Genomic DNA, 18,655 nt, shown 5'->3' with positions numbered 1-18,655 from the left:
TTTAAAAGAATAATATAGGTGTCTATCAACAATTTTCAATAAATATCAATTCATGAACAATTTTGCTTTTTCTTTAATCCTTCCAATCTCCATTGTCCAGATAGGGTTGAATCAAAACCTACAAACTCACACTTAATATATACTGAAGAATTTCATAGTACTATGCAGAGACAGAACTCATTCTTTTTCATAGCTACATATTCCTTTGTGCTTATGTATGTATGTGTTACTTGAACAATTTATAAATGGATAGAATGTTTCCAGCTTCCTGCTATCATAAAAATGTTATGAAATGTAGCATATATGATATATATCAATCATATATATGCATATATATGTATATATATATATATATATATATCCCCTGAAATCTTTATAACCAAGATAGGATTAACTTTGAAAACTTGGGTTAAGTTGGAGGCAATTTTCTCAAAGCAATGTACCTTTGCAAATGGTACCTTCCCTTTCCAGGCAAAAAGTAAAAGCCTATCTGAAAAATAACCTAAAAGGAAAATGGGATGGAGGCATGACTCGAGTGGAATATCTTTTGCTTGGTAGGCACAAAGACCTGAGTCCAGTAACAATGGAAGAAAGGGAGAGAGAGAGGGAGGAGAGTGGATGGGTGGGAGGGAGGGATGGTGGGCAGAGTGAGTTGTAAACAGAGTGAGTTGTAAGAAAACACAACAAAGGAAAATACAAAAGTCTTATGAATGTTAAAACCTTAAATACTAAATAATCTTATTAAATAATTGGAAGGAAAAGATTTACAAGACAGCAAAGATTAATGGGTAAAACAACCAACATATGAGGATGGTTAAGACAGGATTCCCAAACCTGTACTTCAAATTATTATATGGCAGGCAGTATGTTTAATTGACAGCTACAAATAATCTAGTGACATAAAGTATATTGTTGGGAGACAGTGATATAAACAAAAGAATGTTTATAAAATACCTTAAATTCTTTGTGTGGAAAGAGCTAGAGGGCTGTCAGGTGTGGTAACTCTAGAGACTCCTAGAGCCAGAATACCTAAGTCAATTAAGCAAATATTTTCCAATCCTTTTTATAGAGACCAAAAATGTTCAAGGATGCACATAACTTAAAATCTTCAAAGGGAGTAAAGCAAGGAAGGGACATACTGGCTCTGACCTTTTCTTCATACAAGGAAAGGAAAAATAAGACCAGATGAAAACACTGTCCTCTGAAAGGTAAATAAGGCAGTTTGTGTTGGTTTTGGTGCCACTGGGGCTTGACCTCAGCAGGGACTGGAGCTTGCTAGGCAGCATCTCTATCATGGAGTCACACCTGTAACTCTCTCTTTGTCTTAGATCATTTCCTGTTTTTACCTATGCCAACTTGGGTCATGGCCCTCCTCCTCACGCTTTCTGCATAGGTGGCACTACAGGTATATGCCATCACATCCAGCTTCTTTATGTATATGAGAATTATTCTCTCTAACTTTTATTTTTGGCTAGGTTTGAACCATGACCCTCCCTGTCTCTGACTCCTGAGTAACTTAGATTAAAGGTAACTGAGCACTAACTGAGCACTGGTGGCTCATGTCCGTAATCCTAGCTATTCAGGAGGCTGAGATCTGAGGATCAAGATTAAAAGCCAGCCCAGGCAGGAAAGTCTGTGAGACTCTCGCCTCCAATAAACCACCAGAAAACCAAAAATGGTGCTGTGCCTCAAGTGGTAGTGTGCTGCTAACCTTGAGCTGAAGATCTCAAGGACAGCGCTCAGGCCCAGAGTTCAAGCCCCACGACCAAATAAATAAATAAATAAATAAATAAATAAATAAATAAATAAATAAATGTTTATTCACCATACTCACCTTGGTAAGACTTTAAAAGCCACTTGTAGCTAAGACTTTTATCTGTTGGTATTGAGAGCCACTTTTTTTGATGAAGAGTTATTTGTGTTGTAAAGATACCTGTGACAGAGGGAAGAATAGTTCAGAACTTGAAGGCTAGGAGTCAGTTAGAGTGCTATGGGTAGGAGAATCCATAGAAGGTAAAAGCAGGTATGGACTTTGACTTCAGGGGGCTCATACAGTGGTGGCAAAAAGAAATTAATCAAAGAATCACAGATTTAAAATTTCAATAGCTATAAATGAAATAAATAGGTGCCATGAAAGTCAGGACTATGGAAGAAGGGTGGCCATGCATTGCACAATTCCAGGGGTGGGGGTCTCAGGCATAGTAAATACTGCAGGGGAGCAATATTGAAAGATGAGTCTGGAGGATGAGAAACTGAGCCAAAGCTTTGTTGTGGGAGTCTGAAAAGAACACAGAAGCAGAGGACAGACACAGAGCTTTAGACACACAGAGCTTTTTCTGACACACAAAAGCTTCAGTCCTATCTTTTTTTTTTTTTTTTTTTTTGCCAGTCCTGGGGCTTGGACTCAGGGCCTGAGCACTGTCCCTGGCTTCTTTTTGCTCAAGGCTAGCACTCTGCCACTTGAGCCACAGCACCACTTCTGGCCATTTTCTGTATATGTGGTGCTGGGGAATTGAACCCAGGGCCTCATGTATATGAGGCAGGCACTCTTGCCACTAGGCCATATACCCAGCCCTCAGCCCTATCTTAAAAGAGCCCTCTGTTGTTTACATCTCACTTAGAAAAATCAAAATAGGAAAGCTTCACAAAGAAAAATTAAGCAATACACATTCAGGGTATTCTTTATTTTGTAAGATAGATACCACTTCCTCTTCTTAAAAACTAAACAGAGATACTTATTATGTCATTTTGGTTTTGTATTGTTAAGGAAATTTGCTTGAGGGTGTAGGAATCAAGCTTGCACACATGCAAACACACAGATGTACAGAATAAGTAACACTTGCTCTGGCGAATGAGGCAACGATACACAAACAGTATGATTTTCTGATGGTAAGATGGCAATGCTCCAAGAAAGACATTGAAAGGAACCATACTGACTTTCAATATTACTGGTCACTAGACATCTGTAAGTTTTGCTCATTATTGGAATGACAGTCTATCATGTAAAAACTCAAGCTACAGTTCCCTTCTAGACACACATATAACCCCATTGTTGTTCTTTGTAACTAAGTTCTCCTAACTGCCCTGCACACACTATCACTCTCTTTTCTCAGGAGTCCACTATTGTACAAACTTCATAGTGGATTGTTCATACTACCCTGTAGCCAAAGCTTTTGGAGGGAGGGAGAACTCTACCATACCTCATTCAAATATTTTTGCTTCCATTTCATACTATAGAGATTATATAGATAGCATATAAATATAATATGAAATGGAAGCAAAAATATTTGATATATATATATTTACATCAAAATAAGATTATAAGGGGAAAACTGGGAGAGAATGAGGAAGGGGGTGACACTGTTCAAAAGGAAATGTACTCATTACCTTAGTCATTTAACTGTAACCCCTCTGTACATCACCTTTACAATAAAAATTGTTTTAAAAAGATTGGAAACCTTGTGTATAAAGATTTATGGCATGCCTCTCAATCCTGTCAGTATACGCCTGTGATCATAAGTATGTTTCCTTTGAAGATAACATTAAAAGTCTCCATTGGAGGCCCCTCTGAAGAGGACTCTGGTCCACAAGATGACATGCTCAGAATTCTCAGCAGCCAATCTGAAACAAGGCACCCTGAGATTCCTTTAATGAACAACAGTAGTATCAGATGCTGCCAACATGGAAGTGCTAAACACAACAGATCAAACTTGGTTATTCAATGACTCAACAAACCAAACCACCACTTCTTTGTACCCCCTCAGATATGTTTATATAAACACACACATACATATATACATACATATATACACATATGTCCTCTCAAAAAGAGAATTGTGCAAATTGTGAGAATTGTTCCATTCTCATGACCATACACGTACAAGAAAATGCTTTGACTAAGTATGCACAGATAAAATCCTCAAAATTGAAGTGTTCAGGAAATAAGGTCTTCTCCATGATGGAAGGATGCCAAGAGCTCTAGAGTTTCTCTCTCCTCCTACACTATTCACTTGTCTACTTTTTTCCTACTTCCACTATCCTCACCCCCCAGATCCAAGAAAAGCTCCTCACCTTCTCTTCAAAATTGTTCATGTATTTTCTCATTCCTCTTTGAAATAGACATTGCCAAAATGAGCTCTATACTACCATTTCTGAGTGGGGAGAACACATGGGGTAGAGAAATACCACACAGGGGGAAAAATGTCATATACACAGAAACTCCCACTTGGTGACCCTTGTCATCATGAATGTACCTCTGCCCAGTGGTCACCCTGGATCCAGTATCAATAGCATATCTGTAGCTTTTTATAAACAAAGATTTCCCTCATAATTTCCCTCATCTTAACAATCACCATAAACCACAATAATTATTCCCATTTTGCAGACAGGGAAATTGAAAGGCAGAGAATGATACTACATTACAACTCCATGGTGTTAGCAAAGCCCTTTTTTGGCTTTGCTTCCAGTAATAGCAGTTTCATTTCCACAGTATCAGGCCAGAACTCTTAACAAAGAGCAGGCAAAGGCAATGAAAATCAATTAGCAACTGAGCAGTGAGTAGGAGGCAGTCCACTAGGTGGTAAGACTGAGCAGGGGGAAACAATGGGCCACAGAACTTGTTGCTGTAGTTACAAACCCAAAGAAAGCCTACACATGTACACAGCATGGCAACAAACACAGGCTGTCTATCAGCAACCATCTGCCGTCATTCCACAAATCCTGTCAGGCTTTAGAAATTTAGAGTGCCTAAGAGGCCCTATGAGTTCCCTTAATTTTTTCCAAATCATTTAGTAGTGAGCAGAGACTAAGAGTCTCAGATCCTGTAGGAGGTTAGGGATGCCTGAATAGATCTCCAGATGACAGTTTTCCAGCAGGTCTGTGAAGCAGATTTTCTCTATGTCTGACTGCAATTTAGAATCTGCGCACTGCACCTATGTCTGACTGCAATTTAGAATCTGCGTACTGCAGGCTAACCCTCAGGATTGCTATGAAATTCCAGATGCTAAATTTCACTGCCCCTTGCTTAACAAAAACAAGGACAACAAAAAAATATGGGTGCTGGTATCTCATGTCTGAAATCCTAGCTACTCAGGAAGCTGAGATCTAAGGATAGAGGTTCAAAACCAGCCCAGGAAGGAGAGTCTGTGGGACTCTTATCTCCAATAAATTATTTAAAAAACAAACAAACACAAAAAAACAACCAGCTGGAGTTGAATTGTGGTTCAAGTGATAGAGCGCTAGACTGGATTTAGGATGGTGTCCAGGCCCTGAATTCATGACCCAGGATCAGCAACAAAGAATTTTAAAAGCTCTAATTCAGCCAGGTGCTGGTAACTCATGCCTGTAATCCTCAGGAGGCTAAGATCTGATGATCATGCTTTGAAGCCAGCCCTGGCAGGAGTACGAAAGACAAATTCAATTAATAAATAGAGAAATCTTTTAAAAAATCAAATTAAGATGTTGGAAATGAAGAGCTTAATATGCCAATTTTAAAACTCATTTCAAAGCCCAGCTTTGGGCTCAGGGACAGAGCCCAGGCCCAGATTGTAAGTCCTAGGACTGCCAAAAACAGGTCAAAATAAAATAAAAAGGACCTAATTAATCTCTCTTGTTAATATCTTCATGTATCACTGCTGTCATTCCACTTACACACAAACACACATAAACATGTTTATAAATTAATATTCATAAAAATGCATATGAAATCACTGATTTCTGTCTGTTCAGGTTTTCACTGGCTGGGATTGGAGCAGCAGCTTCCAAGTTCTTAACATAAAGAACCCAGACCAGAAGAGCTTCCATATCATTTTATTGTATAACTTCATTGTAAGGAACCTACAGGAGAATGTTTAATAGAAGTGATGAGAGAGGGTTATCACAGATCTTAGTGTGTCTCAACTGGCCTTGAACCTCTATCCTCCTAATCTTTACCTCCAAAACAGCTTGGATTATTGGAATAAGACACTATTCTTTTTAACATGAAACTAATGATTGTGGTTACACAATGAAGTATCTCCTCAAAATGCTCATCTGTTGAAGGCTTGCTCCCGAGCTAGTAGTGCTATGGAAGAGTGGTTGGATTATGAGGCACTAACTGGACTAAATTAATCCATCAGTGAGTTCACACTGAACGGACCACTACAATGTGGGACCAGGTTGGAGGAAGTAAGTCACTGAGGCCTACTTAAAGGGTGTGGCCTGTCATAGCTCCTTGGAGATTCTCTTTTGTTTTCTTTCTCTCCCTTCTTTGAGACACAGTCATGCTATGCAGGACCAATTACAGCTTGTCACATCATATTAGAGTCCCCTTCTTGTTTCCTTCTGCCTCCTGTCTGCCCATAGTAGACCACCTTGTTCCCCAATCTGCTCCCTCTCATGATGCACAGACTCAGAAACTGTGAAGCCAAAATGGCTGTGGACTGACCTCTGAAACCATGAGCCCAAATAAGTCTATCTTTCTTTAAGTTAGTTTTGTCAGGTACTTACCAGTGAGTAAAAGTCCAGCTAACTCTAATCATTCATTTTAGATATATACATCGCCTATCACGATCCTTTTCACATACTAATGGTTAGAGATTTTGCTTCTATATTCATGTAGAATATTGTACTGTAGTTTTCTTTTCTGGCAATAAATTTGTTTTGTTTGGCTTTGTTATCACAAAAATACTGGCCTCATAAAATTAATTTGGAAGAGTTCTCTTCTAATTTTGGAGGGGTTATACAGAATTCTGGGGAGTTTATGCAGAATGTTTTCCCTTAATATAAATATAAGCCTGGTAGAAATCACCTGCAAAGCCTTCTACTTTAGAGATGGAGTTTATTTTTATTATTTCTTTTCTTTTTTTTTCTTCAAATTTTTATTATCAAACTGGTGTACAGAAAGGTTACAGTTTCATACGTTAGGCACTGGATGCATTTCTTGTACAGTTTGTTACCTTGTCCCTCATACCCCCCTTATTATTTGTTTTCTAAATCACTTTTAATGCCCAAGCAATGTGTGACTCCACCACAGACTGCAGAGATCCTGATATGACTCATCTGGTGTATGGACCACAACACAGCAGAGAAACCTAAACGCAAATAACCAGTGGGCTGGGGACCAATGCCAAGCACATTCACCTTTGAGAGACTGTGGCTATGAGGCACTCAACAGTACAATGGGAAGCATGACACAGTGGCTTCCAACCTGCAGGTATAAACTATAACAGACCATAGTGAAGACTGATTTTTCTTCTATATTTATCTAAAGATACTGGAGTACTAGAGGTGATGGTTCTTCATTAGAGATTGTGGTAATCTCACAGTTGTGGTTTATCAACTGTGACAGATTAGATAGCCACGCTTTGTTCATCCTGACTGGAGAAGAGGACTACACCCAGTGTCTTGAGCATTGAAGTAGAATACTTGACTATTGAGCAACTCATGCCACAGTAGTAACAACAACAAAAGAAATAATCACAGGCTAGCTACTCCTCAGTCTTAAGTAATCTCTGAGGAATCCCCAATTGAAAGGACATAAAAAGTAAAGATCTCCAGCTAAAACCTTGGACCCAGTTAGGTAAGCCACAACATAGAAATGAAATTCAGAAAGCCTGAGGCAACACGTCTCCTTCAAAAGCCAACAGCTCTATGGTAAAGGACTTAAATGATAGCGAAGAGGGACAAATTTCAAAAAAATAAACTTATAGAAGCAATGACAAAGATGATTATTGAAATAAAAGAGAGGTAGGAGCATCTGAATAAATTCATAGAAGATACAAATAAACAACAGAGCCCAAAGATGATTTAAATAAGCAGCTAAATGAAGTAAAGACAATATAGAATGTGAAACATAAATTCAATAAATAAATATATAGAAATCTTTTTAAAATCAAATTAAAATGTTGGAAGTGAAGAACTCAGTAACTCATTTTTTAAAACTCATTTCAAAGCCTAGCTTTGTTTGCCTCAATTTTCTTCTGAACACTCTTTCTTGCCCCCTGCCTTCCATTTACTTAACATAAATCATAAAATATTAATTGAAACATTTACATTGAGATGGCAAAAAAAATCCTCTTTCTATTCCAGTTTTACATTTAAATGGTAAGAAAGTTTTGACTTTTTTGGTCAGTCTTAGTGACTAATATTTATGATAGGAAATGTTTCATATTTTTCTTTTTATAAATTGAACCATGTTCACTGTTGGTGACACATAAAAATATAATTAAATCTTACTGCTTACGGATAACCACTACTATCAAATTATATATACATATATATCCTTTCACAATTGCTTTTGTGCAATATAATTTTATATTTAATTTGTTATTGTTGCTACAGTATTGGGAACATACTACACAAATCTTCATTTATTATTTATTCGTCACTCATTAATTACTCTTCGCTTAGCATTATATTATGAAGTATTTGCAATAATGTTGACTCATCTTCAAAATACATCTTCTAAATTACTGTATAGTATTCCAAATGTGTATAATTCTTATTTGATGGATTTAAATTGATGCCAAGATTTCATAATATAAGGAGTTTTATAAAACATTATTTCTTGAATATTCCAACTTCATCCACTAAAGCACAATTTCTGGGTCATAGGTACACATATTTTAAGACTTTTCGTCCTAATGAATGACTTGAACATGGAAAAAATTATATTAACTGACCCTCTTTTCAGAAGTTTGTTCATGACTACAAAATTTTTTTTATGGATGATTATCTCTTAATAATTTGTGCCTTAGATTTGTAGTTAGTGCCAAAGCAAAAAAAAAATGTAAAAAAAACTATTAATATGTCCAACTTCAGTCTGTTTGTTAGACAGACTGGTAATATATCCATGTTTTTCACATATAGCAATTACCCGAATCTAATTAGATATGTCCCCTAGTGGGTCATAGAATAAATTGCAAAGAATAACATTGTAGATGAAATAAACTAGTCCTCAGAGCAAGCTGATTTCAACTCTACCTAGTACAGAAAGGTGAAATCCAAGTGTCTCAATTCCTTGCTCCCCCACCCCCAAAGTAAAATACACAACTTTTATTAGTTACAACTGTAAACAGACTTGATATTCATTAGACTATTTTAAGTGTCAATACTCCTTATAGCTTATGTCAATCTTAATATTAATCATATTCTCAATTTTTAACTTCACACAATCAGAAAAGTACTTTTTGTTGATTATATTTATTTGAAAATAGTCTGTCAGCTGCGGGCGCGGTTCCCGTGCCACCTGGCTGTGAGGTCCCTGGACCCCATCTCCTTCCCCAACGGCAACCGCGTGCTGGTGGCCATGTCTGGCGTGGAGGGCAAGGCGCCGGGCCTGGACAGCCTGCAGGTGCGATACGAGGAGGCCCTGTGGGAGATGATCATTGTGTCCGACACCATCAGTTCCTGGGCAGCGGTGAAGGTGAACGTACCCCTGAAGTTTGGCAAGTGAAGATCAAGTTCTAACAAGTTTGGGGCCCACTGCACTCAGCGCACATTTTTCAGTCACTTGGGACCAGTCTCTTGTAGAATTGCCCCTAAAGAAACTTCCTCTTTTGCTTCTATGAGGAGTTCCCAAGGAACATTTAAGCATCAAGTTCACAGTTAAGGAAAATGTTTAAATCGAGTAGAAATATATTTTGGAACAACTGCCTTATACTCCTTTTTCACATTGTCATTAGCAAACTGGTTTATTTTTCAGGGTTGATGATCCATTCACTAGTGTGGCAGTGAATTTAAGTTTTCCCTTGCCACACCTTGACCTCCATCTCCAAATTACCCCTGCCTCCAGAATATTCCACATGTAACTTGGAAACTTGGTTTCACATAAGCATCTAGCTTCTTAATAACTGTCACAGTTCTTTGTGGCCTAAGTATTTTCTCAAATTTACCCTAGCAAGCTTTTGAAGTCATTGTAAGACTGGGGGGGCTGGTGTGCTTCTGTAATAACAATACAAGTTGTTTCCACAATATTTGGGTTTGGTATTAATTTTTTTTAGGGAGAGGTCTTCCTGGAAAAGAAGACCTGGACAATGATCATGGTAATGATTTATCATTTCTGAGATAATCTTTTGTAATCCCTATAGTTGCACTGTAAAATAGATGTTATTATCACCATTTCAGCTGAGAAACTTAAGATATAGGAAGTGCTGGTGGCTTATACCTGTATTCCTAGCTACTTAAGGGGGCTGAGATCTGAAAATCGCCATTCAGTGCCAGACTGGGCAGGAAAGTCTTTGAGACTCTTATCTCCAGTAAACTATTGGGAAGAATCCAGAAGTGGCACTTTGGCTCAAGGGATAAAGTGCTATTCTTGAGTACAAAAGATACTGCCTGTTCCCTGAGTTCAAGCCCTACAACTGGCAAACAAAATAAAGTAAAATACAAATAAGATTTGGAAGTATCGTAAAGTATTTATTGTGGATGAACAAATAGAAAAACAATCAGTGATTTCATGGAATTTGCATTCTAGTGAAGGGTAGATTTTAAAATGCCTTTAATACTTGAAATGATGGAGTTAGGCTATGGACTAGATTCGCTCAGTCATTATGCTTTGTTCCTTCTCAAAATCTAACTCATATAGGTCAATAAGAGAACCTGCTCTTGAAATGTAACAGTCTTGGAGAGAGAGATGCTGATGGAACTTTGATTTAGTTCAAAATAGACTAAGCAAAAGTATGGTAGCACAGATGAATAAAGATAATTTTTGCTGGCAATTCTCTCATTCTTGCTTCCTCTTTTTATATTTAGAGCCCAATTTCTGTCTCCATTCATCATCCATTCATTTGAGCCCCCCTCAAATCTAGGTTCATGCTTTTCCTCCACATTGTCTATTACTTGTTTCAGTGGATGGGTAAAAGTAGCATTATTAGTAATGTGTAGCTTTAATTTCTCTACCTACTTAGCAAGGGTAGAGTAAGTTTAAAATCTGTTTCTCTTCATAGCTATCATTACTGCTTTAGATCCAACCATGTGTTGTGGCATTATTTCACTAATTTATTATTATAATTATTATTATTAGAAATAAGCTTTGCAGTTACAATTGCATCTCTGTTTCTGTGGGATAAAATTGTCTTTTTACTCAGAAACAAAATATTGCTATGTTAACTAACAGATAACAGAGATTTCTATACAACTATGGAAATTGTTTTTATGTTATAACTATTGAAATTGTAGCACAGGGTCCCGATGTGTTTACCTCTGCATTTTACTATAATAGAAATTCTTAATATTTTTGTGAATTAAGTACTAAGTTATCAGTGTTTCTAATTCTTTTAATACAGATATACCTATGTTAAACTATGAGTTGACACTCAAGAATGGCACCTCTAATTCCTTATTTCCCAGTTCTCTTTGAATATACTCCCACTTAACTTATTATGGTTACTGTTTCCTACTAGGCATTTCAAAGCACTTTTGAAAAAGTACTTCAAATACCTTGTGACATAGTTTCATGTTAATAGTCCAGTTATTTTTTACATGTGAAGAATTAGAAGGAGAATTTGCAAATCTAAAACATGATCATATAAACTGACCCATGTTATTACCCTAATTTGCTTTTAATTTGAGGGAGAGTTAGGAACAAATCTTTAAATTTTCCGACACTAAGTATGTCAGGGGTCAAAGAGCATTTCTGTTGTCTGGGAATATGGCCTCATGCTAAGAGTGCTTGCCTGATATACATGAAGCCCTAGGTTCGATTCCTCAGCACCACATATATAAAAAAGGCCAGAAGTGGCACTGTGGCTCAAGTTGGCAGAGTGCTAGCCATGAGTAAAAACAAGCCAGGGACAGTGCTCCAGCCCTGAGTTCAGGCCCCAGGACTGGCAAAAAAAAAAAAAAAAAAAAAAAAAGAAAGAAAGAGAGAGACACTAAGCTTACTGAGTATCTTAACATATTCTTATTCGTGTGAGTGTGTGTGTGTGTGTGTGTGTGTGTGTGTGTGTGTAAGTCTTACTCAAAGAATCTTTTCTGTGATCTTTCATATGGGAGGGAGCAGTTTCTTCTCTCTTTACTTTCCATTTTTGTTACTTCTTTCTCTTTCCAAATAATGAGGACAGCCATTTCTAAAAACTGTCAGAGATACTACATTTGATCAAGTTGACTTGGTAGAGACTTCTTTTCAGAGACTGTTGACCAAGATGTTCTCTCTACTATTCAGTAAAATGAGGAATGTAGCTAAGAAACTGAGTCGCTGGGGGGGGGGGGGGTATTAAAATGCTGTGGAGCTCATTAGTACTAAGCTTATTTCTCTCTCTCTTCCTTCCAGATTTGAATATCAAGTCCTTGGCATCTGGCTGTGTAGAAATCCAGAATATTGAATGTGATAATTGAAAAATTGAAACTGAACAGGGTACCAGATTCTTGCACTCTGTTATGGTATAAGTACTCTAATGATTGCTATGCAATTACAGTTCCTCAACTGTACAGGTTCCTAGGAGCATTCCTAGGAAGGGGCTAGGTTCCTTTCATCTTTTGGCACTCACCTAGAATTACTGGGAAGGGGTTGATCACAGAGAAGGCATACCCATTCTAAAAGTACCAGCCTGGAAGTAGCACACAGCATTTTCATTTCCATTCTATTGGCAACAAATGAGCTTAGGAAAGCTGGAAACGCACATCCTTTCCGTTGGGCAATAAACATGGATTTGGGCTTTTGCCATAGTTGCCAAGTGTGAAATGAAGCTACACATACATGTACATTTGGAGTCTGTCAGAAGGGACTACCTAAACATCACTACTGCTTTATTTGTACTTGGAAGCATTTTCACTTAGCCTTTCATTTTCATTTATTTCCTGGGGTGCAACACAATGTAGTGTGACCCTAAGTGTAAAGTGTCCTCTTTCAGACCAACCAGCCTTACAAGTGTGGACTTTGGGACCATATAGAACTGGATTCCAATTGATTTGACTTTTTTTTAACCATGTCATACTGAAAAAGCTATCCACTTTCTGAGATTCAGATTTTTTTCCCTCTATGAAATGGGAAAAATTAGAATGTCCATCTCTCTAATTGTTAGAATTAAATGCTAGAGGTCATATAAAGAAGACTGCATTGTCGTTCTGGTGCTGACAAACTGCCAAAGAAGAGATAACTTTAGTACTAGTAATCATGACATATAGTAACAATGTTAATGTATTCCTTGTTTGTATTTACTTAACTGGTTACAGGAATATTTGACTTTCAAGTCCTTAAGTAAAGCTGCTAGAATATAGCTGTCTCTATACTTTTCTTTTTGTCCTTTGTCTCTAAATTACTGCTTTGACAGTAGTTGGCATTTCTTTCCAGTTGATATTATTATACTAGTGTCTATTTCATTTCCAGGTTCTTTTTTTAGTTTTTTATTAATAATAAGAAAAAAACCATATAAATGGTTACATTAATTTAAATCAAAGGTATTTTTTCCTTTTTTTGTCTATACTTTTTGTTTGTATTTCAGAGTCAAAAATTACATGTTCAAACCAAAGGTGGCAAAGTGATCTGTCTGGGAACAATCTATGGAGACACAGATATCCATGCATCAGATAAAAGTGTAAGATCAGACCTTTCTCTTGTTCATCATTGCAATTTTGCTTCCCGTTGGTTCACAAACAGAAAAAATCTTTAATGCATTCGGGTTTGTTAGTAAATTCAAATGGGATTGTAGTTATTAAATGTTATACAATTTAAATTTTAATTTATGATTTTAGTACTTGTGACAGTTACTTATTTAAAATAAGTAAACACTTAAATACATTTAGTTCTAATCCTGATTTTTTTTAATTTTAATAATCACTGGGTAAAATGTCTCATTAAGTTTTATTTCCATATCTTTATTAGGTTTTTCTTGTGCAAGATTTACTTGAATACTGTATTTTCCAAGACCTACTTACTTCCCCTGAAGAATAAATTTGTAATTCAACTTTATTCTTCTGTATTGTCCACAAAGAGGCACCATTAGATATCTTAACTGTTCTCCAAATCCTTCCATGGTAGCTATTGGAATATTGATTAGTATAGGAAGAAACTTTGTAATTTTTCCTTTGTTGTTGGTGTTCCTGGACTGGGACTTGAACTCAAGCCTCAGACTTCCGTTCAGCTTCTTCCCTTCCTGGCTGGCTCCCTACCACTTGAAACCCTACCTTTACTTCCAAGTTTTGCTCATTAATTGGAGATGAGTCTGCGATTTTTCTGCTCATGCTGCTTCAAATCAAGATCCTCAAATCTTAGCCTCCTCAGTAGCTAAAATTACAGGCAAGAACCACCAGTGCTCAAATAATTTGTAGATTTTAATCAAGTGTTTTATTGCTTCGTGTGATTTAGTATAGTTTTAAGAGTAAAGGTATATTTTGGAAGTCTTTTTAAAAATGTGATAAATAATGGTTTTAAATCTTAAAAAGAAATTTTGCAATCTGCATGAGTCTTTTGTTAGATTTGCTAAATTTTATTCTATGCTTTGTTCACAGATTATTGATATGAAGAATTTTGAGCATATCTTATAGGTGTAGATTAAAACAATTAAGTTGTTATTTTATTTTCCATCATCTTTCTCTTAGAACCTGCTTAAATCCAAATATTTAAATATACACTCCATATTAAGCAGGGATAGTATTCAAAGACTGTGACCTTAGGTGACAAGCCCTTTTGAGCATTCAGTTTTTACTAATTAGATTGCTGTGGTCTTAGAGATGGAAGAGGGAAGTTGGACAACTCTGTATCTTAACAAGGCACAGTCCCTTCATTGAGGGCTTATATTAATTGGAAATGATCTCGTAAGTTATAATATTACATTGAGCTATGAGTGTGAAAAGTATAAATCATCCCCATTACCTGCTATTTTGAATAATGTGGCTATTTAGTTTTTCTAACATGCATGGATGATTGAATATTTATTCCTACTTGCTATTATTTTGTTTCTTGCATTCTTTAGCTTCCTAATGTACTGAAGTGGGTAGTGTTTTTTTTTTCTATTTTTATTTTAGATACTAACTTTTAAAGTGTATTGCTAAGAGTGTTTAAAAATTCTTCAAATAGGGCTGGGGATATAGCCTAGTGGCAAGAGTGCCTGCCTAGGATACACGAGGCCCTAGGTTCGATTCCCCAGCACCACATATACAGAAAACGGCCAGAAGCGGCGCTGTGGCTCAAGAGGCAGAGTGCTAGCCTTGAGCGGGAAGAAGCCAGGGACAGTGCTCAGGCCCTGAGTCCAAGGCCCAGGACTGGCCAAAAAAAAAAAAAAAAATTCTTCAAATACTTTTTAGTACTTAAAATAAATATTATATGGGTTACTTTTCATATGTAACTTTCATGGAAATGTACTTTGGATATTTCAGGTAAAGTACTTGAAATAATGTTTGGTGCTTGGCTAACTCTAATGTATTGCTTCCCAGAATGATGATAATGAAATGATGGTGATGATGATGATGATGAACGTGAAGAAATCAGGAAAAATACCTTGACTAAAATAGCTCTTCCACTTTACTTCCCCGAGCCTCAGTGACATTATTCAGGGGTGATAGTATTTGCTTTGGTTGTTTGATTTTGAAAGTTAAGCATTATAAACAATAGTATTGTTATTTGTATAGCTGTTTTTAAAATTATACCATTGATTTCAGTATCCCAAATTTAGTCTTATCACTTACAAAAATATGGAAATACCTCTTGTGTGATTATTAAGTATATTAATGACATAGTTGCCAGATTTCCTTTCTTCTATAGTATAGGTTACAGCACCACATTACTTCCTTAAAACTTGTTTTCACTGTTTGTGAGAACAAGATATTTATACAATATTACCATATGTAGCAGTCATTGCTATTACATAATATGTAGTTAAACTTATGGAAAAATTTTCCTTCTTGTGTAGAAAAGAAAATTCGTTTATAGCAATACCTATAAGGAAGGTTTTGGGAACTACTTTGTGTTCTCTTTAAATAGTTACTTTGGTGTGAAAAACAAATGAGCTGGATGCCAGTGGCTTACACCAATAATCCTAGCTACTCAGGAGGCTGAGATCTTAGGATCAAGGTTTCAAGCCAGTGTGGGCAGAAAAATCCAGTGTTTTGCTGTAAAGAATGAATTTTTTTTATCTTTTAATTCAAGACAGTGTCTGATATCATGCACTATAAACTCTGAAATTTTCCAGAATGAATGGATCAAATATATTTGCTGTGTTCACTTAGGTATGGCAAAACATTTTCTTTAGCCAGAGAGTATAATAGTGTTTAATAACCAATGTGAATCTTTGGGATTTCCCAGACACTCATAAGAAGTGTCTTTAAGGTTTTATTTGTGTGTGGGTTGGTAGAGGCACGATAATCAGAAGTGTTCCTTTACCAGTTCAATTAAGTTTCATATATTCTTTCAAATATTTTTGGTGTTCACTATAAAAAGTCAGAGTATTCTTACTGAAGCTTGATTTACATAAATATTTTGAGAATTTAAAATTATTAGCATGAAGAATCTCTTTATAGAGGAAATTTGTAAGTAATACAAATTTTTTTCAGGAATTTAGCATCTTTATTTTAAAGTTGAAGCAGGGGAAACATTTGTGTTCTCATAAATCAGTTTGTAGGAAAAATACCTTTCTTTGACAGAGTTACTGAAATTATTTAAAGTAAAAATTGACATTAACCACATATAATTCATGTAAAAGAAAATATCTACTTAATTAGAAATAAAATTTATGAGCTTTAAATTCAGAAGTGTAAGTAATTCTGATTTACTCTCCATAAAACCTGATGAATGCTCTTCTTTCTCTTTTTGTACTTATGTCTTCTCATATTTTAGTATTCTTGAAGTTGAACTCTTGTTAGATAACATATTGAACTCTGAACAATTTCTGGCCTTGCCAGAAGAAATGTCATTTATACCAATGTGTTCCAAGTAGCAAAAACTATTTCTTTAAATACCCAGTGTACTACTTGAAGTTGTTTCTGTGCAAAATGGAGGCAAGCTTTTTTTTTTTTTTTTTTTTTTTTTGGCCAGTCCTGGGGCTTGGACTCAGGGCCTGAGCACTGTCCCTGGCTTCTTTTTGCTCAAGGCTAGCACTCTGCCACTTGAGCCACAGCGCCACTTCTGGCCATTTTCTGTATATGTGGTGCTGGGTAATTGAACCCAAGGCCTCATGTATATGGGGCAAGCACTCTTGCCACTAGGCCATATCCCCAGGCCGGAGGGGCAAGCTTTTAATGTCAATACTTTATATTCATAACCTAAAGATGATTTTGGAGGTCTTAACTATCTATTTGACATGTGAGCAATATTTGAAACATAAATGCATACTAATCTTTGCTAGGGAAATTTAAAGATGAACATAAAATCTCTTTCATTTTATTCACTGGCAAGCTACTGTCTTATTAATTGTAAAGTGGAAAAATTCTAGAGATCAAAAGTATAGCTCTTATGTAAATATGCTAATATGCTAAAGGATTGAAATCAAGATGGCTCAATAGAAGCAACTCTGTGCAAAAACTCAATACATTCATACATGCCATAATCTGATAGAAGGTACATAAAATATATTCTCAGTACACATGGTGTTCTGTACAGAGATGCTTTATACTTTCTTTTTGAGAATAACAGGTAAAGGTAGCTGTTATTCCCTCTATTAGCAACTTTTCATGGATGGATTGAAGGCTGGAGCCTTCACTGGTAAGACAAAAAAAAAAAAAGAATGAAAAAGCATTAATATAAGGATTGGAAGAGAGAGCATGGAAATACCCACTTTTTTACAATGTAATTATGCATTAGGAGTTTTTAAAATACAAATATTTTCACAAATATTAATACTAGTATAGTAGATACTTGTAGTGAGTTTATTTTGTTGCTGGATTAAGATCAAATGAAAATGTAAAAGATACTTTGAAAAATAGCACTTTAAAATTATGTAGTAGGAGTAAATGTAACAAAACATCAATAATTCTACATGTAAAATACAAGACATAATTAAGAAATGTTAATAATGACAATTAAATAAATAGTATAATTTACTTTGGATCTCATGTTTGTTCCCAAACTTGTAGAGCCAGGAATTAGGCAGAATTAAGAAAACTGTAGAACCAAGAAAATATAGGAGCTAGTTAGAATAAAGAAAACCATTGTGCATTAGGTTAAAAAGAAAACCTCCTGTTAGTTTTCCACTAATTTGGATATACTATTTTGGCTTTATTTCCAGTTTTTGTTTAATAATCAACTGATAGAAGTTTTTTCTCTTTAGACCATAACTGTAGATAAACTGCAAGGAAGTTCTGTAATATATCTACTGAAGATGGTTTGCTGGAAGCCAAGTATCTTTATACAGATCATCATTTGCATCTTCTACTGCTGGAAATATTGCATTAGGAAATATTCATGGTAAGATGACAGAAAATTAATAGGTTTCAGACTTTCCACATAACATAAATTTTAAGAGATGACAGTGTAGTTGGGGAAGGATCAAGAAACTGGCCTTCTAAATAATTAATTGCAGTCCAGATATGCTTTATAAATACCATGAAAATAAAATGATGTATAAGCTAATTGAATTATTTTGCCAAGAAATTGAAGTTATGCTGTTAGATATTAAACTGGCAGTAATTCTGATTTTAACATGAGATGAACCAGAAAATATATGACAATAAATGAAAGTAGATTTAAATAAAGATGAGTTTTCAGTGGTTGCTTTCATATTATGATAGGAGAGGTAAAAGTTAA

General features: G+C 35.8%; 1 pseudogene; it reads left to right on the top strand.

Moving 5' to 3' along the window:
• The first annotated feature begins 6,143 nt into the window (after nucleotides 1-6,143).
• Nucleotides 6,144-18,347, top strand: LOC125364274 (annotated as a pseudogene).
• The last annotated feature ends 308 nt before the right edge of the window (nucleotides 18,348-18,655 follow it).

This window comes from Perognathus longimembris, chromosome 15 (genome assembly GCF_023159225.1).
Source record: "Perognathus longimembris pacificus isolate PPM17 chromosome 15, ASM2315922v1, whole genome shotgun sequence".
Lineage (NCBI taxonomy): Eukaryota > Metazoa > Chordata > Mammalia > Rodentia > Heteromyidae > Perognathus > Perognathus longimembris.
This window is presented reverse-complemented; position numbering and strand designations above follow the sequence as displayed.